Raw genomic sequence first — 24,646 nt, 5'->3', positions numbered from 1 at the left:
TAGCTTAATATTTTAAAGTAATATATTATAAAACTATATGACCACCATATAAAAAAAGGCTAAATCACATATTAAGGTTTTACATTTGGTTTCTTTAAACATGCAATTAAACATACTAGCCTAATTAAAATTTTAAAAAATTAATTTATTTGTTGATGTTTCTTGGGATTGAACTCAGGGACTTCATACTGACTACATTCCTAGTCCTTCTGAAGTATTCATTTTTTTTGGTGGGGGGTGAACCAGGGATTGAATTCAGGCCCTTGCCAGGTAAGTGCTTATCCTACTGAGCCATTTCCCCGGCCCCAAGGCTCCAACTTGTGATCCTTCTGCCTCAGCCTCCTTAGGCACTAGGATGACACATCTAGCTTATACTAGACTAAAATGAAAAAAATGCAAAGAATAAGTGCTGAATCTAGAATTTAGAGATGAATGTGAGCAATCTTAAATTTCTAGAGCTTTTTGTTTGTGAAAGATACCCATTCTTACATATTTCTCTTTACTAATAAGAATTTAGCTATAGTACAATGCATATAATTGTATATGACTTTCACATATCTATGAGTCAGACCATCCTGAATTACAACAGATCTTTAAATAGCATGCTGTAAAGTGAGGTGATTTTAAATATTTTTTAAAGATTGTCACCTTTCCCTCATGCTGAAGTTTGAGTCTGTATAGAATAAGGATTTTTTTTTTTTTTTTTTTTTTTTTTTTTTGTTCCTCGAATGGCTTCAGGGCACTTTTGGCCAGCGGGAGAGTTGTGAGGTTCGAACTCCAGCAACCTGAGGCTGAGAGCTTTGTGGAAGCAGCCACTTAAAGGCCTGAGCTAGGGCCATGCCCCCATTGAGTCTGTATAGAAAGGGAGAAAAGCCACATAGCCTTTGGGTACACAGAGGGCCTGTGCTGGGTACCACGAGCCTGTATTTGAGCCCCAACCCTCTCCCACCAGTCCCCGCTCTGGTGTCTCTCTGCTGTTGTGCTCTAGTCCCATGGAGAACTGTCCCAGCCTCTTGGGTCTTTTTTAAACTCTAGCATCAGAGGGGGCTATGGAGAAAGCAAAAAGCATGCCTCTTTAAAAGTGTAAGTTTTAACAACATATGAATTAGATCTCAAGATGTTAAGAAAAGAACCATGACTTTAACTAAAAGAAAAAAATGCCAAATATCAGGTTCTAGACTGGTTATGAATGCCCTAAGAGCAGGCTGTATTGTTTCTTCCTACTTGTTACTTCTTCACAAAATATTCTAATATTTTCATAAAACTTTATTTTCTTCACCATTTTTTTTCACTGATTTTTTTTTAAAAAAAGGCTTTGAAGCCAAGTGCAGTGGGTACATACCTGTGATTCTAGCTTCTTAGGGGTTTGAAGCAGGAAGGCTGAAAGTCTCTGGATTTTAATGATGTGTTACCTTGAAAGAAGTTTTACTACCCGAACTAAAGGCCAGGGTGACTTCAGAGAACATCTTCAGAGTGGATTTGTACATGTGCACAGTGGACACATATTGGTATTCAGAGATCCTTTATTAGTTGAGCTTGTCAAATGGCGACAGGCCATTTCTCAGGAGAAATGAAGCACCAGGTCAGGGAACTTGCTGTCTCACAGAGACAAGGTCTTCATTTCATAGTGCAGCTGCGATTTCATTTCCTGTCTCACCTTTGATCCCGTGAGACAGCCTGCTTTCCTTCTATGTAAAAATATCTGGCACCTCTAAATTGCAGGTATAACTAAAACTTTTCCTCCAGAACATCTAGCCCAGGGACTTCTGATCACAAACACGAACTTCACCTGTGTAATATGAGCTGCACAGGATGTAAGATTTGGACCCAGGGTATTTTTTTTATTTTTTTTTTGACCCAGGGTAATTTTAATCATCAGTTTCAAACGGCAATCCCAAGGTATGGGGCTGCGGAGATGGCTCAGGGCTGGGGAGATGGCTCAGTGAAATAAGTGCTTCCCTGGCAAGCGCAAGGGCCTGAGTTCAATTCCCAGTTCCACAAAAACCCCAATAAAACCAAGGTATGGAAGGCTCTGTTCCACCTGGCCCAGTGCACTAGGAAAGGGGACAAATTGACAGCTGGGGTGGCAGCCTTGCTGTTTTGCTCCAGAGCTCCTGGCTGTATTCTCAGCCAGCGCTTATTTCTCAAACCTTGCAGTGGCAGAGACAACACTGTCTTAGGCACTGCAAGGATTGAGGCTCCTGCAGAGCCTTGGTTCTGGACTATAGCAGCCTTCTCCTGAACTGGGTTGCCATAGCACAGAGGGTCACAGGACAGGCGACATCCGGCTCCCTGCTTCCAGGGCCTAGCAGCAATGGAATACCCAGTGAGAACATGACAGGTGTGAATGTGCTTGCCATCACACATTTAAAACAAAATACAACTTTAAGAGGGATGGTCACTCCAGGGAGGGGTCGGAGGCTGTCAGTGAAAATTTCTGTAAAGAGCTCTGTGGTTGCCAGCTCCTGCAGGGCACCAGGATGTAACCAAGAGCACAGCCAAGAAATGGCATCAATTCTAAAGGCTGTAACCTAGGTACCCCGTTCCTGCCCACTTGGGGCCCTCTGAGTCTATGTGCATATTTATTGCCTTAAATTTAGAACCAGAAATTCAACCAAGATTTTTTTTTTTTTTTGAGTAAAAAATAGAGGCAATTTCAAACCTTACTGTAACTTTCATGTCTGGAGAAGACGTGAACGCAATTAAAAGGGAGAGAGAGAGAAAAAAAAAAAAAAACACAAAACAAAAAACACATCCATTGACAGAAGAGGCTGAAAGAACCTTTGAAGACAGATGAAATTGAAGGGAATGCGGGTCCTTCCATTCGACTCTTACTTGGGCACCTGCATCAGAAATGCAAATCCATATATTGCATAAGCCCCAAAGTTTGCAAAGTTGAATAAAAAAGTCTCCACGACTGTTACAGTTCTAGTAACTGAAATCTCATCTCTCCTTCATCAAAGTGATACTGTTGATTATAAACCGGGTGGCAAGGGAGGCCTCAACCGCTGTCCAGCCCCAGGCTCTCTCCCGTTGATTCAAAGAAGGACTGGCCCGGGAGAAGGGTGGCTATTTTTCTTGTAATGCGAGATTTTTTTTTTTTAACTGCGAATTTTTTACCTTGCGCGGGCCGGCTCCGTTGGTCCATCACTAACTACACGGCCCCGGGGACGCGCGCGCAGGCTTCTTTAAGCGGGTCGGTATCCTGCTTTCTGCTTTTGCCCTTCTGGATGGGGCGCGGGGCGGGTGAGGACCACTCTCTGCTGTGCAGTCCCGGCCCGCGCGGGCAGGCGGGCGAGCGTGCGGATCCGGCTCTCCCGCCCCCGGCTGCCCGCCAGCCATTGAGATGCAAATGCGGCGGAGCGGTGGCCAATCCGCGCCGGGGCCCGCGGGTCACCTGTGGCTCGTGCGCGGCGCGGTGGGGAGCGGCAGAGCCTGCGGGGCGCGGCCGTCCGGAGCAGTGGTGGGGTCCGCGCCCTCGGCCCGCGGCGAGGTCTGCCCTCAACGTCGTGGGGAGCCGAAACCGCGTCGCGCCGGGGCTAGGGGGGCGGTGCCTCTGGCGGTTCGCGGGCTACAGGCTGGATCCGGCGTGGCCAGCCGCGGCCGGTGAGTGCGGGCTACGGGGGACGCGGGGACGCTGGGAGGGCGGACGACGGGCGTCCGTGCTGGTGGCTTCACGAGAGGGGCGCCCCACATCTGTAGTCCGCTGGCGCGCAGGTGGCGCGTCCCAGGGGTCCCTGACACTGGCGAAGAATTGTTGATTACTGACAGCATGAAATGGTCTGCGAAATATTTCAATTTTGACAAATTGTTTCCCGCGAGGGCTCTCCTGAGGGTCGAACGCCCTGCTTTCCTTGGACTTGCTAGATTAGTGCCTGCGGGAAATGCGCCAAGCGCGCTTGAGGGGTGTATGCTGCTCCCCCCACCTTAATGCGATTGCTTTTACTGTTCCACAGTCAGGTAGCGCGGAAGTGAATTTCCTTCCCGGTGCTTCTCTGGGTTGCCCGAGGGCTACATCTGCAGGGGGAGGGGCGCTGGTGATAAAGTTGCTATATTTAGAACATCTTCTAGGTGTGGGTGGGGTGGGGTATGATTCCCTTTCTCAGGTGTCTTTTGACATTTTTCCCCTCTCCACTTTCAAATCCTGGACTTCTAGTGGAGGGTTCGCGTACAAGGAACATTTTTCCCTGGGAGCAGACGACCCCCACTTGCACCTGATCTCCACGGAGACAGTTCTGTGGCATTCAGATACTTTCCTGCATTTTCTTTTTTTCTTAGTTAATTTTTAAGAGCTAGTTATCATTTATAATTAAAAGCTCCCTAATCAGATACGTGCCCTTTCAACCAGTATTTCGCCAGAAATTGCTGTAGATTTCAATTAATTCTGATGGCTATTTTCATTTTTAAACATCTTTTCTTTTCCCTGATTCTGGAAGTATTACATGATCCTTGAAGAAAAGGTGGGATATACAGATCAGGAAAGGAAGTAAACGTCGTAGTAACCTGCTCCATTTATGAGGACCTCTTTGCGTAGAAGCCTAATCATTTCACAACTTCGCAATTACACAGTTTTCTTTCCTTGCCAACAAACTTGGCTTAGGAAATGAAAGTAGAAATTGACAAGAATCTTAAAGAACTATTATAGCAAACAACTTACTCATATGGTTCCTGGTTTGGGACAGTTTATTGTGGCCAGTTCTCTTGAATCAACTTTCCACATCTGCCCCTGGCAAACGGTTTCTGTTTGTACAGCCTGTTTTGTAAATACAGCCCTCCTTGGGTCCAGGCAAAAGGCAAATAGGTACCTGCTTCCAGTGCATATAGCTTGCTGTTAAGGTTCATATTTTTATGGGTCTCTATGTTAAAACTTCCTCCACCAAACCCTTGATGAAACTCTGGACAAGGTTACCAAGGGATATTGTAGAGAATTCACTTCCCTGGAGAGTGTAAGAATAGGATAAACAGCCATCTGCCTCCCATGGGCCATGCAGAAGAAAGGCACAGACCTCTTCTCAGAACCTCAGCACCGAGGAATTCTGAACTCTTGTCCATCCTGGGGGATGTTGGACTGAAGGGAATGATGATCCCCAAAAGTATCTGAGTCCAGTGGGTGGCAAAACCCTGTTTTGATTTATGTGAAACAAAGGTATCAGATTTTAGATCATTTTAGGACTTACTGACCTTTTTCTTTTATGGGAAGAAAAAATGACAAAGATCTAATTGCTTTCTAGGACACTTTAGATTGAATACAGAATAAATTCTGTGATTTAAAGCAATCAGGAATTGATTAATGGGAATTAGAAGTGCTGCCTCAAAGGTGGGAACTGTGTGTGTGTGTGTGTTAACCTCTGAGCTAAGGATGGTGAGCTTTGGAGCATTCTGGCTTTTCTTTTTTCTATTTGAGACCAGATTTTGCTGTTTCTTCAGGCTGGTCTCAAAAAGTTCAACCGATTTTCTGTTTCAGCCTCCCAAGTAGCTGCTACTGCAACTCTGTGCCCAGGATATGTTCCTCATTTTGGAGAGTTAAATGTTATCTTTGTCCCTTATTTTGTTAAGTCTGCTTACTTTTTAAAAAATTACTTATTATTTTAATTGACACATGAACATCAGCCATATTTTGGGGATACCATGTGATGTTCGATGCATGTATGCACTGTGTTAATGTTCACATCACAGTGAGAAGATCTATTCAAACATTTATCATTTATTTGTGATTACATTTTTTATAAATTAACATTTTTCTCCTCAAAATTTGTTCTTGCTTCCTATGTTCACATAGAGTTTATACAGCAGACTGACTGAAACCAGCCCCTTCTTGTAAATTGTAGAAGAGGTTCCTCTGGCTTCTGGCAGGGCTTTGGTTTTGCAGGTTACTTCCATGGGTTGTGCTTGCTCTGCCTCCTGTCGGACACAAGTATCCTATAGTCCTAACTAACCATGGTGTGACCTCCATTACAGTGATATCTTCTTCCATGTTGCTTAATAGGAGATGCCACTCCTGTTACCTCCTGTAAGACCTTGAAGAGGAGTGTACACTAGGAAGGGTCATATGAGAAAGTGGGAAGTCTGAGTCTCCTGGCTAGCTAGGTGTTCACCTTGCTTAGTGCTGAGCAGGGGCAGGGCTTCTCACCTTCCGCTTGCTGTGTTTCTCAGTGCATGCCCACGGTGAGTTTTCTTGTGCTCACGCAACTCCCAGAGGAGAAACAGGAGTGTAAACAATGATCACTCATTTATTCAGCAAACATTTACTATGTGGGAGGCTTCCTAGAGGTGGTGATTGGCTCCCTGCTCTCAGGGACAGTATCCCATTAGAAGAAAAGTAAAACATGTAAATAACCTAGTGTCATTCTGAGCCAGTAGCATACAGGGGTTAAGAATGTGAGTTTGTTGTGAAGTTAAATGCATGCCAGTTTATGACCTGACATTCCACACCTAAGTATTTACCCAAGATAAATGAAAACAAGTATCCACCAAAAAAAACTTGTACAAATGTTCATAGCAACCTTATTCATGATTGCTGCCAACAACTAGAAAAATCAGATGTGTATTAACAAAAAATGGACATACAGTGTCATATCTATATAATGGAGTACTATTCAGCAGTCAACAGGAATGAACTTTTTTTTTTTTAATCTTTTAAGGAAGGGTCTTCTGGGTATTCAGGGTCTCACTACTAAGATTGTACTTGTAGTGATCCGCCTGTTTACAGCCTCCCAAGAGCTGGGATTACAGGCATGCACTACCACGCCCAGTCTCAGTTGCCATTGCAGGGCACCCTGGGACTGGGCTAGCACGGCAGGCCTGGGGATCGAACCCTGGCCCTTTAATCCTCTGAGCTATTTGGCCGGCCCGAGGAATGAACTCTTGACACTCAAAACAAACATAAATAAAAAAATCAAATATATATATATATATATATATATATATATATATATATATGTCATCTATATATTTTTTTTTTTAATTTTTTTTTTTTTTCCTGGTACCCGGGGTTGAACTCAGCCCTTTGCACTAGCCAGGCAAGCGCTTATTCTACTGAGCTATCTCCCCGGCTCCTCAACAGTATTTTATTAACTACAATAATATACAAGCAGTTCCATTTATGAAGTGCTAGAACAGGCAGAACTAAACATGACAATGAGTGGTTATCTCTAGGTGGGATGCTTGTCTGGAAAGAGGTAGGAAGGGATTTTCTGGGGCAGTGCAAGTGTTCTGTTTTCAATGATAGTCATATAAGGAGGCACAACTATCAAACCCCACTGAACTGAACTTTGAACCCCTATGTATTATCTCAACTAGGTTAAAAAGAAGAAGAACTTGGGAGCTAAGCAGCAGGTGTATATCCTACCTCTCTACTTCCAGGCAGACGTGGTTTGGGGCAACTTATGGAGCCTCAAAACCCTTCCTAGGGCTGTTATGGAGATAGAGTTTGATAATGATTAAGTAGCTTGGTAAGAATTCAGTAAATGTCATGTGTTAGTCTCATGTGCTGTATGATTTTGGTGTTGGTGATTAGAGCACTCATACTTTTTGTGAATGCCATCTCATTTAAGTTTATGATGTAACATATTGACAGGTTTGCATGATGTTACAGGATCTTCATTTAATAGATTTTTTTTTTTTTTTTTTTGAGCTTGTAGGAAATGTAAATGTAGTTCCTGCTGGTCAAAATGCTGTTACAGTGGGACTTTGTCTTTAAGGGTAAGCCCCAGGGAGAAGACATATCCAGTATCCCAAACCCCTGTTTTTGTGTGCTGATTTAGTTAGCATTCAGAAAATGAATTCCCAGTCTAAGTTTACTGCATCTTTTGGGAATACAGGTGAAATGTCTACATACCATCTTCTTTCCAAAGATTTGGCTAGAAAATGAAGTTCTTGATCTCTATCAAATTCATATTGTGCTTTTAAAAAAGTGACTAATAGTATAACTTGAACTTTTAAGAAAATACTTCAGACAGACCAGCCAATAGTGACAACAGAGATTGGGAGTGGTGATGCAGGCACTTCAGCAGCTGAGGCAGGAGGATCGCTGCAAGGTCAAGGCCAGCCTGAGCTGCATAGTGAAACCTTGTCTCAAAAAGATGAGGAAAACAAAACAAAACAAAACAAAACAATAACTTACTCTATTAAGTTTAAATTGTTTTGAGTTCAATGAAATGTGTGGGAATGATATTAAGTACTTTGTGACTCCAAGAGATGTTTACTGTTGGATTGGTTTAATTCATTTAGCAAACACTTAATCAGAGAATTTGTTAGCTTCTGGGAATTCAGTGATGAGCAGGAGACATTGTACCTGAAGTTTGCAGGTACTGCTCTGACTTGGATAGTGAAAGTGTATACATTTCTACCAGTGTGTTTCCTCAGTAGAGCGCTGTCCTTGGCCAGTTCTAGTTTTCTGTGTATTCTGTGGTTTTCTTCCAAAGCCTCCAGCTGACAGTGGAGACCTAAAACCTGCCTTTTAAAAAGAAAATGGGGGGGGGGGTGCCGGGGAGCTGGCTCAGTGGAATAAGTGCTTCCCTGGCAAGTTCAAGGGCCTGAGTTCAATCCCTGGTTCCTCAAAAAAAAAAAAAGGATATTTTTTTTTAAACTTTTAAGTTTCTTACTAAGGTTTGCTCTTGTTATTCTGTACTAAAAATGACAACAAAATGTTCTCATAGAACAGCAATTGGCTGCTGTAGAAAGGCATTAGTGCTTCGCAGATGAAGGTTGTTAGAAGAACAGGGACTATATGTATAGATCACTAGGAGGGCACCTGGTGGGTGCAAATTGCTAGCATTTGTCAAGTCAAGCACCATCAAAACTGCTTTCTGTTGACTGACTTGATCTTCCTTACGTTTCCTGGGAGGTAGGTACTAGTATTACTTCCCTTTAAAGGTGAGGGAACCAAACACAAGATAAGTGTTTTGTTGAGGCATAGAGGTGCTAGGGTTAGAACCCAGTGCCGTCCAGTCTTGTGATTAATGGGGTCCATAACAGAAGGTAAAACTGCTTGTGTAGCGTTGGTAGGAAATGAGAGGCAATGGAAGGACTAGTTGACTTCCTAGGTCTTCCATCTTCTGTTAGGAGGAAATAATAAACATCAAATTCTCCCCCCATCCTTCAAAAGTCCCCTTGTCAAATGGCCTTCTCTGGGATTATCCTTTAGGCCCGAACCCAGTGGCCCCAATTAAGGTGGAGTAAACCTATCAATTTGCGAACCCAAAATGTGGACAATCATAGTTAACCTAGACATTGTGAAATCTGTGTGGAGACTGACATAGACATGTTTCTTCCCTGTCTCTCAGAGGAAGGCAGGATAAGAAATGTGCTCCAGAGCACCATGATACCAAGAAGAAAGTTTAGGTATTGGGAAGTTTTATATTATTTATCTCCATTGGCATTTCTTCAACTCCAAGATTCTGAAAGATCTAAAACTGAAACTGTGAGCAAGCCCCAAATGAACGGTTGAAAACTGAACAGAATTCATGAAAATTTAGGTCATACTGGCCAATTTATTAAAATAATGCATCGAGGGCCGGGGAGATCACTCAGTAGAGTAAGTGCTTACCTGGCAAGCTCAAGGATCTGAGTTCAATCTCTGGTTCCGCAAAAAAAAAAAAAAAAAGCATCAAGGGAGAAGGTATGGTTAAATAAATACTATATGGATACTCATACCCCTTTCTTGGGGGGGGCTTTTTGAGACAAGGTCTCACTATGCAGTTCAGGCTGGCCTTCAACTCACTTTGTAGCCCAGGCTGGCCTTGAACTCACAGCAGTCCTGCCTCAGCCTCCTGTGTGCTGGAATTACAGACATGCACCACCATGCTCAGTTTGCTGATACCTCCTTAGGTGACATCCTAGCATCTCTTTTGTAGTGCAGGGATTCCAGAAAACTGGAATCCAAGGACCAGTTGCTCAAGCTTTCACAGGCCTATTCTCAGACCTACCAGGGCAGAGTAGGTACCCAGGGTTGAGGCCAGGTTGTACAGACCCTTTGCCTGTAGCCCTGTGCTTGCAGGAATGCTCCTTTGCACTTGGCTCTGACCATGCATTAAGCAAGCCCTTTTAGCCCAGGAAAAAATTCTCTTTGAAGGGAAAAAAGAGGATTCTGGAAGAAGAACCTACAAGAATCTCCTCTCCCACTTGTTCTGACGTCCTTGAGGTCTTGCGCAGGCCACTTTGCTGAGGGCACACTCTGCGCCAGTGTTCTATGTCTCGCAGAACAGGCATGGCTCAAGTCAGGAAAATTGCAGGATGTCACTCTGAGTCCTTCCCCATCGCCCACCGCCTCCTGACATTCAGCCCTTTGTGTCGGTTCCCATGGTTACCTCAGCACTGCTAGCAGCTGGAATGTGTCCGAAGAGGAGCAGCCTCCCCCACTGAGCCAGGGCTGAGTGGGGTGGGCTGCTGAGCAGCAGCTGGATTCTTGAAATGGGGTCACAGTCCAGTACCTCCCCTTTGTGCTAGGTTGGGTACCTTTTCCATGCTTGATGTGGGAGGAAACCTATGGGCTGATGAATGGTTGACAGGGTTTCCTGCCCTAGGTTGGCCTGTCCTGGCTGTCCCTTGACCTGCCTGAGGCCCAGGGAAGGAGACAGACTGCTTGCCCAAATGGGCAGTGTGATCCCTCCTTTCCTGCCAGCCTGCCCTTATCCTTTGCCCCCATGCCATCCATTACAAGTTGGTCAGTGTTCGCCAGGCCAGGATCCACTATTGAAAGATTGGTATCAAAGACAGGTTTTCAGGTCTGGCCTGGAAGATGAGGCAGGCACTGGAAACAGGGAGAGTGTAGGGCCTTGGGATTCCAGCTGAAAGAGAACAAAACCAGCCAAGACTGTCTTGAGACTGTCTCCTGCTGCCAGTCAGAGGCTTCTTAAACTTCTTTCATTTGGAGTTTACTTGGTCCCAGAGTAGAGATAAGATGTATGACTCTGGGTGGAAACAAGCCCAGGCAGTGAGGGCGGGAGAAAAAACCACGGAAGTCATCCCTACTGAGGAGTGTAGTACTAGAAGAATCACGCTTATCCTGTTTTCTTTTTCTTTTCTTTTTTTTTTTTTTTGTGGTACTGGGGATTGAACTCTGCACCCTGTGCTTGCCCTGCAAGCACTTACTAAAGTCCTGGGTGACAGGGCCTTGGGAGAAGGTGGTCACATGGCCCCCTTGGAGCCCCATCCCTGGGCAGGGCTTTGCTTTTCCAGTTTGCAATGCTGAGTAAGTTATTGAAGTCTCTTAGGCCTGTGTTTTCAGTAGCACTTCCATAGCATTGTTACAAATATTAAATTTGGTAAGTAGAAGTACTTGGTAAACTGTAAAACCCAACATGGGTAAAAGTTGTAATGTTTTTAAATAATGTTTTGAGACTGCCATGCTAGAAGAAAGGTTTCCTCTACTCTCCTGTGTGCTGTATAGGCTGAATACCCCTATGCAAAATGCTTGGGGCCAGAGGTGGTTCTAGTTTTGGAGTTTTTGGAATATTCACATAGACTTCACCAGTCGAGCACCCCAAATCTGAAATATAAAATCTCTAAAATCCAAAACATTCTGAGGATCATGTCACAAGTTTGGGACTTTGTAACATTCTGGGTTCACATATTTTTTTAGGGTCTTAAGTTTTATAGGCCATATGAAGGGGCCCAGAAATTCCAGGGTACATAGGGACATGCAACTAAAAAAATAAAGAGAAACCCAGTTGTATTACTCTAGGCCATAATAACAAAGGGAAAGGTACTCACAGGGATAAGTAGGAATTCAACTCATGGAATCATAGTTACAAACACCTTGCAAGAGTCCACTGGCAACTGCAGACAATTACCATTCTACAAGGTGGCTTTGTTTCAGTACTGCATCTTTCATGTAAATTATGCTTCCATAGACTTTAGCAACAACTGGGGAGAGCTGTGGAGACAGACCTCCGCTTTGGGAGGTCGCAGAGGCTGGAAACATGGAGGTTTGAGATTCAGAGGTATTTTAATAACTTGGGTTGTTTGTTATTTACCCTAAACAACAGAAGAAATCTTGGATATTGTGGATACAAATGCAGTTGGCACAGGCTTAAGAACACACATGTGAGCTCCTTTCTATGAACTGGTAATCCTCTTGGGCAAAGTAAGGATTAGGTCTTCCTCCCAAACAGTGTGGTGAGTTCATTTTTGCTAATATTCCTCAAATGATGCCAGATTTAGCAAAGACCAGTTTTCTCCCAGTGAATGAGTCTTTACTTACCTTTTTAAAAAATGTATTTCATTGTTACAGGGTCTCACTACATAACTCAGACTCATAGTGATCCTCTTGTTTTCAGCCTACCCAGTGCTGGGGTTACAGATGTAGGCCACTACGCTGGTTTGGCCTGCTCTGGAGGAGTGGCTGGCATGGCATGTGGTGCCAGGCATAGAACCACAGTGCCTGCACTTGCCTAAGCTTATCTAAGCAGGTGCTTTAGTCCACTGAGCTATCTCGCTGGCCCCTCCACTTACATTTTTAACATCCACCTGTCTCTTCTAGGCAGGTGCAGGGCTGGAGCAATGTATTTGCAGGCAGATGGGAGAGAGCCTGGTTCCTACATACAGCCTGGCGTCTCACGACCTCCCAGAGCTTCCATCTCTCAACTCTGCCCATCTCCTTCCTTCCCACCAGGGCCCAAGAGCTGAAAAAAACCACTAACTTTTAAAAATAGCCAGAAAGTCCATTGATGGGTCCTCCCTGCCTGGTGCCCATATTGGTGAGCACAGCTTCAAAACTAAGATTCTGAGATTAATTTTTTTCTGTTTTGAGAGTCAGGGTCTCAGTTTATAATTCTGGTTAGCCATGAACTCACTCTGGCCTCCAATTTTCAGTCATCATCCTGCCTCAGATTCCCGAGTGCTGAGATTTTAGGTATGTGCCACACCCAGCTCAAGGTTCTTTGTGCTGTCCTTTGCTTTGGGGAACCATTTGTTTCTTTGCAGCCACTGTCCTCTCTGGCTATCTGATCCTCAGGGTCCCAGATGATGTTGCCCTTTTTTGCCTGTCCTTTTCTGCAGAAACGCCTCAACTTCACATTTAGTCACATTTCTCCCCAGATGCTTTGGGCACAGGTGGTTGCCCTTTTAATGGAATTAAAGGACTCATCGTTATGCCACTAGTTCATACTCCTGTGGTGGCTTTCCATATCACTTTCCTGTGTAACTCACATTGATTCAGTGCCGGTAGCTGCCATCTTATAATGGCACTCATGCCACAGGGCAGATGGCTCTGTTCCCTCTTTACAGATGAGGCCGAAGGTTCAGGGACTGGCAAAGCCAGATTGGATCCCAGGTCATCTGGCTTCAAATCCCATATATGAATCCTGAAGGAGACCAGCAGTCAGAATCTGCCCGTCATCCCACTGAGCTTCCCACCTGGAGCCTCTATGTACACAGCACTTGTCACATGCTGATGGGGGTCCTCAGAGATTTGGACGTGTCAGTTTTAATCTGTCATTTCTGGCTCTTTTCTACCTTTGCTTATGGATTGTTAAAGGTAAAAAGGGATCCTGAAACTCATATCTACCAATATCCTCATTTTACACAAGTGAAAATAGCCCAGAGTATTAGGTGAGATGCTTACAGTGACAGAGAGGGCCTGGTACAATCTCCCTGACCGGTGGCCCAACACTATTACTCTCCATAATAGTGCGTGTGTATATGCCATTTAAAACAATCCACACTCCTTTTTCCTAATATTTTGTAGAAACAAGAGGGAGAATTATCAAATCTTTTTTTTTTTTTTTTTGTTTTACTTCCACCACAAGCTTCCTCTGTTGTTCTTCTCACTATAGGTGCTCCTGCACCATGCAGCACAGTCTAGGGAAAACCCATGAGTGCTCTGCCACGTTCCTTGGGCCGCTCCTGTTACCTCCCACAGTATCCCATGGGGCAGATGCGAGCCCATTATAGTCTGGGCATTGACTGGTTTGTATTTTCTGCATCCTTCCTACCTAGCACACCATCAGTACGCTGGTTACGTGGTCCAGGCACAACTTCAGTCTGGGTAGATGGTGATCCCACTCCCTAACAGCCCACTAGGAAGCTGTTCTGATGTCCACTCAGAACAGATTTTTATTAGACAAATGTTTATTGGGCATCATCTCTGGGGAGAGTACATCCTGGGCCAAGGAAGACAAGAACCCCAAATAAGATTGAGAGTTACAGACTGTTTCAGAGTCTTGATGTTGCTATCAGCCAGATCTAGATGCAGATTATTTTCCACAAGAGCTTGGATGATTTTCTCTGCCTCTCAGTTTCTCTGTGAAGTATGGATATAATGGCACAAAGGCATCTGTCTTCGAGATTGGTAGTAAAGAGTATCAGAAGTTGAATAGGTAATAGTTGACCATCCAGCCTGGCTCAGAGCACCCTGTAAAGTAGGTGCAGCTTTGGGGCTGCTGCTTTGATACCTGCCTCCCACAAGGCATATGACTGGGGAAAGCAAGTATATATGTAGGCAGTGTGATGAGGGGAGGGAAGCATGCCGAGGGTTTGTACATAATCCCACAGAAGGAGAATTCATGTGTGTTTTACCACATTGCAAGTCTAGTGCTTACTTGAACACATGTTCCATGATGACTGTCGGGATGGGTGACTAGGCTGGCTGCCTAGGAGGCCACGCAGGCTTTGGGTCTTAGCACGAAGCGTCTATCTTACTGCATGCTGCTTCATTTCAGTGGCGTGGCCAGTGCTAGGAAGTCTGTCAGGCCAAGCATGCAGTCTGGGGTCAGAGGTAGAAGGCAAGGGAGCCTCTCAAATCCTGCCCTCATTTCTCGAGACCTAGGCGCAGCTGTGCTTAGGAAAGAGGGGTCTCATATAGCTTTAAATGTCCTTTTACTCTCTTTGGAAGTTTTCCCTTTAAAGAAGCTTTTGGTATTAAATGCTCCCCACCTTTGCTAAAGGATTTTTAAGATTGTAGAATTTGTTTCAATACTTTAATATTTTATTGAGAAAGAAGTAGAATGAGACAGTTTCAAAACAGGTTAGTAGGACAGTTTCAATAGTTAATACATTGCATATTGTTGTTTTTGTAGTTATTCATAGTACAAGATGCAGACATGATATCTTATCTAAACACTATTCAAAAGTTCTCATTGAACTAAGAGAAAGTAGCTGTATATCTATGCTATTTTGTATATACAGATATATATTTTTTTCACTACAAAATGGTCCTTCGTTTATATTCCCTTTTGTTTACTTTTGTCAAAAGTAGTATTGAATAAAATTAGAGCACGAAAATTGGAATTAGGGACCCAGTGGCAACAGTTCTATGGTTTATAACTTCTGACCAAATAACTCTCCATCTATAAGCTGCTGCTGCCTCTGCCTCTGTTAAATGGGCATAAATAAGGCCTGCTGTGTGTGTCCTTTAGGATTATTGAAGGTGAAGTGGAATAATATACGGGAGACTACAAGCTATAACATGCGATATTAAAGTAAGGAATTACGGTTCTTTGCTGCAGAGGTTTGCACGGTTCTTTGGGGCTAGTGCTTGTTACATGGGTGAACAGAGAGTGAGGGTAGTGAGGTAGAAGAAAACCTGTGCCGAAGGTTTTCAGGGGTCATTCCTCTCCCTCGAGTCACGCTGGCATTCCAGTAACCCTACTTGTTCTTCCAACAAGTATTTTCTGTGGCTGTTGGCGCTTGCAGAGTAAAGCTGTCCACCAGTGTACAGTCTTCTGCCCATGCTTCCTCGTCACTTCCTGGAGGTTTTCCTTTCAAAATATGGAGGGATTTGATGCTTAGGTTCATGTTAGTTTTTTTTTAAAAAGTTTGTTTTATTTTTCTAACAATTATGTAATGTCTGATAGGTGTTTTTCAGGTGTATGGCACAGCAGAAAAACAGGCCAAAGGGAAAGGGGCTTTATTTTCTTTGAGGATGTGGAGAGAATGTGGGGAAGGATGATGAATTCTCTCGATTGGAACAAAGGGAAGCTGAGGCTTTTATGGCCCTTGCCAGGGCTGGAGTTTGGAGGGGCTGTTTAGATATACCTGAGGGAGCTGATTGGGGGTCTTCCCTGAGGTGGTGGGAAGGGTGGAAGGAAACTGTACCCTGGGCTGAGTTGGAGAAGAAGGGGGAGTTGGACTCGGGGAAGATGGGCTCTTGTTTAAAGGGCTTCAGCCATATTAGATCACTATCATGATGATTTTAGCAATTTATACTAGGGCCAGAACCTATCAATTGTAAATAAATTGTAAAATATAGAAAAAGACACCACCTGTAATCCTACCACCTTGCAGAACATTTTTGGTTTTTTTGTTGGTGTTGGTTTTATGCCCATCTTTTTGCCTCATGTGAAAAGCCAAAGTTGATGTCAACACGTAGGAGGTGTGCATGGCTTATCACAAACTGATTTCCAGGACAAAATATTCAAAGGTCAGTTACACTCATGAGGGCATAGCAGCAAGGACTGGGCCTTTAGCTGTTATGTCTTTCTACTTGTTTTATTTAACTTTACTGTGTTTTTAAATAATCAGTAAAATGAGGGTCATTACTGTGTCAAGTGGTAAAATAGTTACTGTTTGCAAACCATATATCTGGTACACATCATGCACTATTGGAGTTGGGCTCTCATTTGGCCCTTATGTCAGGGGATTGGCCCTCAGCTTAGGACTATTGGAAATTGGTAGGTGTATAGGAGGTGGGGCCTGGTGGGAGGTCTTCAGTTCCCTCAGGGCGGGCCTTTGGAGGGGACAGTGGGAGCCCAGCCCTTTCTTCTTGCTCTCTTTGTTTCCTGCCTATGAAGCAAGTGATTTTGACTGCTCCATGCCCTGGCCGTGCCATAGACAAAAAGCAACACAGCCAACTAACCATGGACTGAAATGCCTAAAATCATGAAGCAAAGTAAACCTTTCCTTTTATAACTTGATTATCTTAGGTATTTGTTACAGTGATAGGAAGTTGACCAGCACATCATGTGCCCAATAAATACAAGCTTCAGTTTCGCTGATAAGAAGTTAATATTTATTGCCCAGGCAATGTTCTAAGTGCTTTGTACATACCAATTTATTCCTAACTGCTCTTGGACACAGGTGTACTTAGCCTTAGAGGAAAGGAAGCTGAGGCACAAGGTTAAGTCCAGCACGCCAGAGATCTAATACTTAGTAGGCCATAGAGACTGCAGAGGAACCCTAGCACCTGCCTCCATTGTTCCCACTGTCTACATGCATCTCAGAACCTGCTACAAATCGGAGTTGTTTTTGGGTCTAGTCTCTGAGTGTTTGCAGCTGTGGGCTAAACTTTTGAATAAGGGTCACCGAGTTTCTTGAATTCTGGGCTAGCACTGGCAAAAAGTGCAGTGGGTAAAGGGGTTGAAATCAACATAAACCTAAAGCAGATGAATATTCATTAGGCAGGCAAAAAGATTTGCCTGGTCGTTTGGCTTTTTTTCTGTCTACCCTTTTCTTGTCTTTGTGCAAGGTTTACCTGGAGGTCATTAGCTAAGATCTAGAGATAGCTAGATTTATAGTTTCAGAAAGAATCAGAAATATGCCAAGTGTCAGCAGTATAAATTACATTTATTTGAGAAGTTTCAGGTGCAATCAACTGAGTAAAAGCAGCCAGAGCAGGTGCAAATGGACACAGGTCTTAAATGTACAAAGAACATCTGTTTGTGGCTGGAGAGCCACATGTGACCCTCCACACGTGGCCCTCCCATGATAAGCCAAACTGTGGGACCAGGGTAGGTAAGCAGGTGGTCTTTTAGTAAGCACCATGCCTGTAAGAATTAGATAGGATATAGGCCTGAGGGAATGCAGAGTATGTTTGCTAGATTGAAAGGGATGATTAGGAAGAAAAAAAAAGTAATGAAGGGACAATGACCCAGAAGGTTAAGGCTCAAATATGTTGATAGCAAAGGTCAGTTAGAAGAACAAGAAGGCTTGTGAGAAAGAGCAGTTCTTGGACAATGGCTTATGAAACCTTGGGCTAAGGAATGAGCTCTGCACCCAAGGGTGTCACTTCTTAAGCCTGAAATTAAGGTCTTATCTGCCTCCTAGAAACTCTGGGAGAAAGTGCTGGGGAACCTACAGCAACGAAAAGAGAGCCCTGGTAACCCCAGGGGAAAGGGGACAAACGACAGAGTAGAGAGACAATAATGACGCCAGCTCTGTGTGTGAAGGGCAGGGAACAGAACAAAAAGAAAAAAAGACTATTGGAAAACCAAGGATGTGGCTTTTAATTGGGCATTTGTCATGAAAATGCATACATACTCCCTGCAGGAATCCAAAGGAATTTCTCCAAGGGGTTCTGAGAACAAACTGAACCCTGTGTAAATGTTGGTTGCCTACTTAATCACAAATGGCATTCTGATTGCTTCCAAACATAGGGGAGAAAAACCAGGCTGAAGTGTGCCAGCTGCTTGTCCCCCAGCTCTGGGTTTCTCTGGCCCAAGAAATTCCATGCCAATGAGATGAACCAAAAAGTTAGGGCCGAATTTTATTCTCGAAAAGAAATGATTCACAGCCTCCTCCAAGAAGTGACTAGAAGACCTTACCTTCTTCAAAATGTACTGTGAACCATTTAATACTGGAAAAGCTTAAGGGCACAGAACTTGGTTTTGGGAGTGTTGCATCAATAGTCCCTGAATGATCCGTAGTTCATATAACAGATAACACATGTGTACTACGTGTCTGCCGCGAGCCTCACACCTGGTAAAAGCAAAGCTATGGAATGTAAGCCAGGTGTGGACCCTGAGCTAGCTGAGCTTGCTGTCTAGCTGATGAAGCAGTTGCAGGTTCTGTGACCTACGCTGATAAGGGTAAGGCAGGGCAGTCTCCGAGGAGGCAGTGTTGGACCTGGGACTAAGTAGTAACCTGCCAGGCAGTGAATGGGGAAGAATGTGCTAGCTGGAGGGAAAAGCACATGTAAAAGCAGAGCTGGGTGGGTGTGGGAAACTCCCAGGGATACCCACCAGATTATAGGGGGTGGAGGGTGGGCGGGGGGAGAGGATGGAGGAGGGGTGGGACCCAACCCGCTAGAGATCTCCCAGACCAAGTTAGCATGCTGGGATTTTATCTGAAGTGCAGGGGGAAATGGCAGGATTTAATGAGGGAGTGCCTTTATGTTTTTTTAAAAAATACTGACTGATGGGTGGACAGTGGATTGGAGGGGGCAGGACTGGAAGAGAGAAACCAGTGAGGGAGCTGCTCTCTCCTAGATGAGAGTAGCTGATGCTGACAGATAGAACCAAGCACTTCCGCATGGCCCAGAGGCAAGCAGACACAATTCTCATCTTGAAGGACGAAACAGGAAAATTGGAACGCAGTAGTAGCCCACCACTAAAGAGAGCCATGTTAGTAAGCGGAGCTCCTTATGTCTTTGTCTGCTTCCCCTATCCTTCTCTAATTTTTACAGTGTTTAAATGAGTCATAGAACAGAATGATCTGGAACTTTTTGTATTAGCTGAAACTCAGTTTAGAAAGCAATTAATGGCCTCTATTAAAATACCATTTGCTAAAGCACCAAGTGTGTATTTGAAAGCTGTGACCATCAGGAGTTATATTGTACTCATCATAAAGTAGCAGTATGTAGGTAGCTGAGCTGGCTTTCTTGTTTCTGAATTACCTGGGTGAAAAACAGTGACACAGTGTGTATTATGGTTGTAGACCAAAGTAGTTTCGGCTCTGCCGAAGCCTTCTCAGGTCAGCTTAGCTTCCCAGTTCATGTTGTAGTTGTGATGTCGTGATATTGAGACTGGAGAACAGCAAGCGACAGCAATAGCCAGCAGCCCAGTAGTTCTGCCAGCAAGTTACCTTGTGAGTTAACTGGAGATTTGAGGGAAGAAGGGTATAGATCTGCTGAGCATTAGCGATACTTCATCATTCAGATATTGACTGAGCAACTGTCCATGCCAGGCTCCTGCTGATCTTCGTTGAACAGGAAGAGGGACCCCCAAACAGGCAATCAAGAGATTGTGACCTGAGGGCTCTGAGGCGCCACTTAGTAATATGCTGCTGCTCTCTGCATCCTGAGGGCTACCTCCCCTGAGCTGCACATGTGAGCTGGCCTGAGAAAATGAGTTCCAGGCTGGACCCTGAAGGATGAGATCATAGGCCAGGGGAGAGGGTACTCTTAGGGACCTGAAGGTCGTAGAGCTGGGAGCCTTGTGGTTTATTCCGCCACTTTCCATTTGTAACTATTTCCTTGATTTCAAGGCTTCTAGAGTACAGCATTGGATATCTTTGAGGTTAAAATAAGCTCATTTGGTAATGTTTCAGCAACAGCCCCATTGCCTCAATTCTGTGCCAAATCTGGGTTAGTCATTCTAAGGCCGACAGCATTTGTGCCATATGCTGAACACTTGAAACTACTGAGCTGTAAGGAAGAAGGGTGAGTGGTCATCAGTGACTTTAGTCTCAAGAGAATATGATCTATGTGTGGTTCGAGCCAGGATACAGAACCTCTGTATCTCCGTTTGTCCTTTCAGAAAAGGGATCTTTAAAAACAAAAACAAACTCATTTGCTTTCATCTTTGTAAAGAAGTTTTGGGAGTAACTCTCAACATGCAGAAAGGAACATGTATCCTTTTGTAAGACAGACTTGGAGGATCTCCCTGAGGTATGTGGTGTGGTCAGGGCACATTCCCGGATGAGAATCGAGTGCTCCCAGTGAGGGCTTACCATAGGACCCGCAGGGCCATGGGCAGTTTGTGCTCTGGAGACAGCTTGAGTGTGATGCACACATGAGACGTTCCCCACCTGACAAGTTCTGTGTACAAATGAGCTCCATGTGCAGATTTGGCAGGCGGCAAGGTATTATGATGGTTCCAGGGCTTTTGGGTGGCGGCCTCCTTGTGCTCATTCCAGGGTAACCTGTCTGGGTTCACCAGAGGTTTTTTTTCTGGAACATATAGCTTTATATATTGTCCAAATTATTCAAAAGTGTCTAAGGCAGAATAGAAGTGACCTGGGTGCTAGTAGTTCTCTGATACCGTCACTGGTCTGTTTTCTGCACTACATGGTGCACCTCCAAGGAGGCCTGCCTGACTTGTTGGACCTCTGCCTGGCCTCTGAACCAGATGTGCCGGGAGGCTGCTGTGACCTAGCCTAGAGGTTGTGGTCAGCAGTCACATACAACTGTCCTGTGGACTGGCAGGCCAGGGTTACTTTGGAGGGCTGCACCGGGGTACTAGGTCTGCTCTCCCCAGGGTGGGATGGAATCATGCATGGAAAATCTTTAAACAGATGGGATGAGCCCATGTTCCTTGGGCTCCCATTTTCCTTCCCATTTGTTTGTCCTTCCAGCCCTTCACTGTGACAGCCAGGACCCCTGAACCTTTCTTGGGGTGTCTCCTAGGAAAGAGAAGTGGGAAAGGAAAAAGAAAGGAGCTCAGCTTCTGTCCAAGCCTCTGTACATAAAGGAGAGAGCTAATAGCTGTGGTTTAGGCAAAAATGAGGAAGTGATTAAAAGCCACAGAGGTTGAATGAAAGTTCTGGTCTGGCTCGGTTTATGTTTACAGCACTGGGCTCGGAGGAGACCAGGAAAGGAGAAGGTTCCCTCCTGCTGCCATGGCTGGTGGGAGGGGAGTCTCCGATGTGGTTTTTTCATTTCTGTAATCTTTATATTCAGTTATTGGAGGCAAGATGCCTTTGAGTCTACTTTCCCCCTTAATTTAAACCAGATGGTCATTAAGTTGGGGACTTAGAGGGTTCCACAAGGATTTCTAATTGAGGACAATTCTCTTTGTCTTTTTGAGACAGGGTCTTGCTACGTAGTTCAGGCTGGCTTTAAACTCACTTTGTAGCTCAGGCTACAAACTCACAATGATTCTCCTTGTCTGCCTCCAAAGTGCTGGGATTGCAGGTGTGCGCCACCATACCTGGCTCAGTTATTAATTCTGTGAAAGGTTTTGATGTTTTTTTTTTTTTTTTAAATATTTATTTTTATTTATTACATTTATTTATTGTGTGGGGGCCCCCCAGGGGGCGGGGCTGGCTGGCATGTGGTGCTGGAGGATCGAACCGAGGTCCCTGTGCTTTGCCAAGCTTGTTTCAAGTAGGTGCTTTAGACCACTGAGCCATCTCTCCAGCCCGGTTTTGATGTTTTAACTCCTTGGCTAATAAGGCTCTTCTATTATCCAAGAATATATTAGATCCTTTTATCTGCAACTATTTTACCTAACATTTGAGCCGAAGGGGGCTTTAAAATGAAGATACTAGAGTAAGTCAATAATGAAAAAAAATAGTCTATTAAACATATACCATACATAGAAAAGTGGTTTAAACAGATAATATACATTATCAAGAAATTCTTCTTATTTATTTATTTATTGTATTTTAGGGAAAGGTCTACAGGGTGTTCAGGGTCTCACTATTAGATCAGATTCCTAATGATCCATCTGTTTACAGCCTCCCAAGAGCAGGAATTGCAGGTGTGCACCACCACGCCCAGTCTCAATCACCAGCTCAGCTTGCCCTGGGGGCTGTGTGGGGCGGGCAGGGCAGGCCCAGGGGATTGAACCACTTGGCCCCTGCATCAGCAGGCACTTTAATCCACTTTTATTTGCCCCCCTCCCCCCTTCCCCTCTCTCTTCCCCCCTCCTTCCCCTCTTTCTCCTCCTCCCCTCCCCACTCCCCCTTTCCTCTTCTTCATACCAGAGATGGAACCACTGACCCTTTGTGCCCCCCTAAGCTTGCCTAAGCAAGCGCTTCAGATCACGGAGCTATCTCTCTGGCCTCATTATCAAGAAATTCTGGGCCAAGGAGATAGCTCAGTAGAATAAGTGTTTGCCTGGCAAGCACAAGGTCCTGAGTTCAATCCCCAGTACCACCAAAAACCAAATCAAAACAAAATAAAAAATTCTATGGAAATTCGATAAAATAAGTATGGTAATGATAGCTACTTCACTGGAGATTTTAATGTATATGTCTAGCTCTGTTCTAAATATTTCACCTGAAGTATTTGTTTCTCAGCAACTCAGTGAAAGAAGTTGTCTCTTCACACTATTTCATAGATAAGAGGACATCGTAGGGCTGGTCTGTAGTCAGAGTCAGCACAAACTCCAGAGCCTTGCTCCTAACTAGCATACACATAGTCTCTTCATTTTACTATGGACAAACATGTAAGGCTTGCCCAGGACCATTCAGGACATAATGACACCACCTCAACTGGACTTTAAGTCTAGAATTATATTCAATATATGAAAAATCAAAAGGTCTAAATCTAATGAGAAAACACTTATATACAAGGAGGTCGTCATGTAGAGTACCGCATAACTGTGTAAGTTAGTTTTACATTACTATAATGAAATGCCCAAGGTAGACTAACTTTATAAAGAAAAAAGTTTGATTTAGCACACAGTTCTGAAGATCAGAAGTCCAAGATTGGGCAGGCCTGTTGGTGTGGCCGCTGGTGAGGCCCCTCTGGGCTGCATCATAGCTTGGTGATGGCACACAGCAGGAGTGGGTGTGAGAGCAAGAGATCACATCTTTCAACAGGCAGCCAGAGAGAGACTTGGGTCAGACTTGTGTGCCACTCGCTTCCTGGAGGACTGATATGTTCTGGCCCTAGCACGAATTGCTGAAATCATTATGGTGGTCATCTAATATAGTTGATGCCCTTAAAATCTCGTCTTCCCAAAGACCAACCCCCCGCTTCTTCAACTTAGTCCAGGGTGCAATTTCATTCACCCTTCTCGCCACCTCAGGGAAGACCCCCATCAGCTCCCTCAGGTCTATCTAGACATCTCCTTCAAACCCCACCCCTGACAAAAGGCCATAAAAGCCTCAGCCTCCCTTTGTTGAACTCCAGAGAATTCCTTATCTTCCTCATATTCTCTCCATGTCCTCAAAGAAAATAAAGCCCCTTTCACCTTTTCCTTCTATCTGTTTCTCTGCTGTGCGAGGCGCAGCAGAAAAAACTATAAATCGAGGACTACTTTAATTACTTCCAAGGGCAGGGCTCTTAGTGGCCTTCCCTCCAATAGGCCCATTCTGTCAAAGGTCCTACCCCTATGCCCAAGACCACACCCCAACATGTGAATCTGAGGACACACTCAAGCTATGTCCCAACTACAATGCTAAATTAAACAGGAAAATCTAGCTTAGAAATGGAAGCTCCCTGTTGACCTCCTGATCATCTTCCCATTCCCTAAAAATAATACAAAAGAAAAAAAATCTTGTCTTTGAGGGCTTAAGAAAGAGAGAGAGAGCTCTTTGACTTCCATTCTGGGTTCCAGGAAATACAAGGCCAGATGGACGGGTTTATTCCTAACAGCTGCTCAGTAATCCCTTCCCCGCCCAGGCATGGCATATGCAGAGGGGTGGCCTCACCAGTTGGATCTCAGAGGCTTAGAAAAATCCTTTAAGGCAGAAATTGAAAACGTACACTGTATTTGGCAATCTGAGAAAACCCACTTCAATACCTGAGGCAAGGGACAGTCTAATAACGAGGAGCATAAAAGTGATTGGAAGTTTGATTCCTAGGACTCTCCTGAGGAGAAGTGTGCTTATTCCTACAGCAGAACACGTTGGCGATGTGAGGCTTAAGATTTCCTCTGGCTCCCTGGGAGTATGGAGGAAAGACTTCCAGGAATGGCATTAGGGACCGAGTGGGAGGTTGATTGAAAATGGACGCACAGAAGGCTTGCTTCCAGGCACAGTGGAATCTGAACAATCCCAAATAGCTCAAACTCAAGAGTTGGCCTGAGTTTCACCCATGGAC

At 44.5% G+C, this 24,646-nt stretch overlaps 1 protein-coding gene across 4 annotated transcripts in view; it reads left to right on the top strand.

Moving 5' to 3' along the window:
- Shroom3 (shroom family member 3) overlaps window positions 1-24,646 on the top strand; it is a 336,567-nt gene that overhangs the window by 249,162 nt on the left and 62,759 nt on the right. The window contains exon 1 of one of the 4 annotated variants that reach the window (XM_023707673.1): window positions 3,450-3,606. The exons of the other annotated variants lie outside the window; for them this stretch is intronic. The gene's annotated coding sequence lies outside the window, so the exon portion shown is untranslated. Of the gene's footprint in view, window positions 1-3,449; window positions 3,607-24,646 lie in introns of those variants that run through there. 4 annotated transcript variants of the gene reach the window in all.

The sequence above is a fragment of the Octodon degus genome, unplaced genomic scaffold (assembly GCF_000260255.1).
Source record: "Octodon degus isolate 3935 unplaced genomic scaffold, OctDeg1.0 scaffold00305, whole genome shotgun sequence".
Classification (NCBI taxonomy): domain Eukaryota; kingdom Metazoa; phylum Chordata; class Mammalia; order Rodentia; family Octodontidae; genus Octodon; species Octodon degus.
Note: the sequence above shows the minus strand (reverse complement) of the source record. Positions and strands in the feature narration are given on the sequence as shown.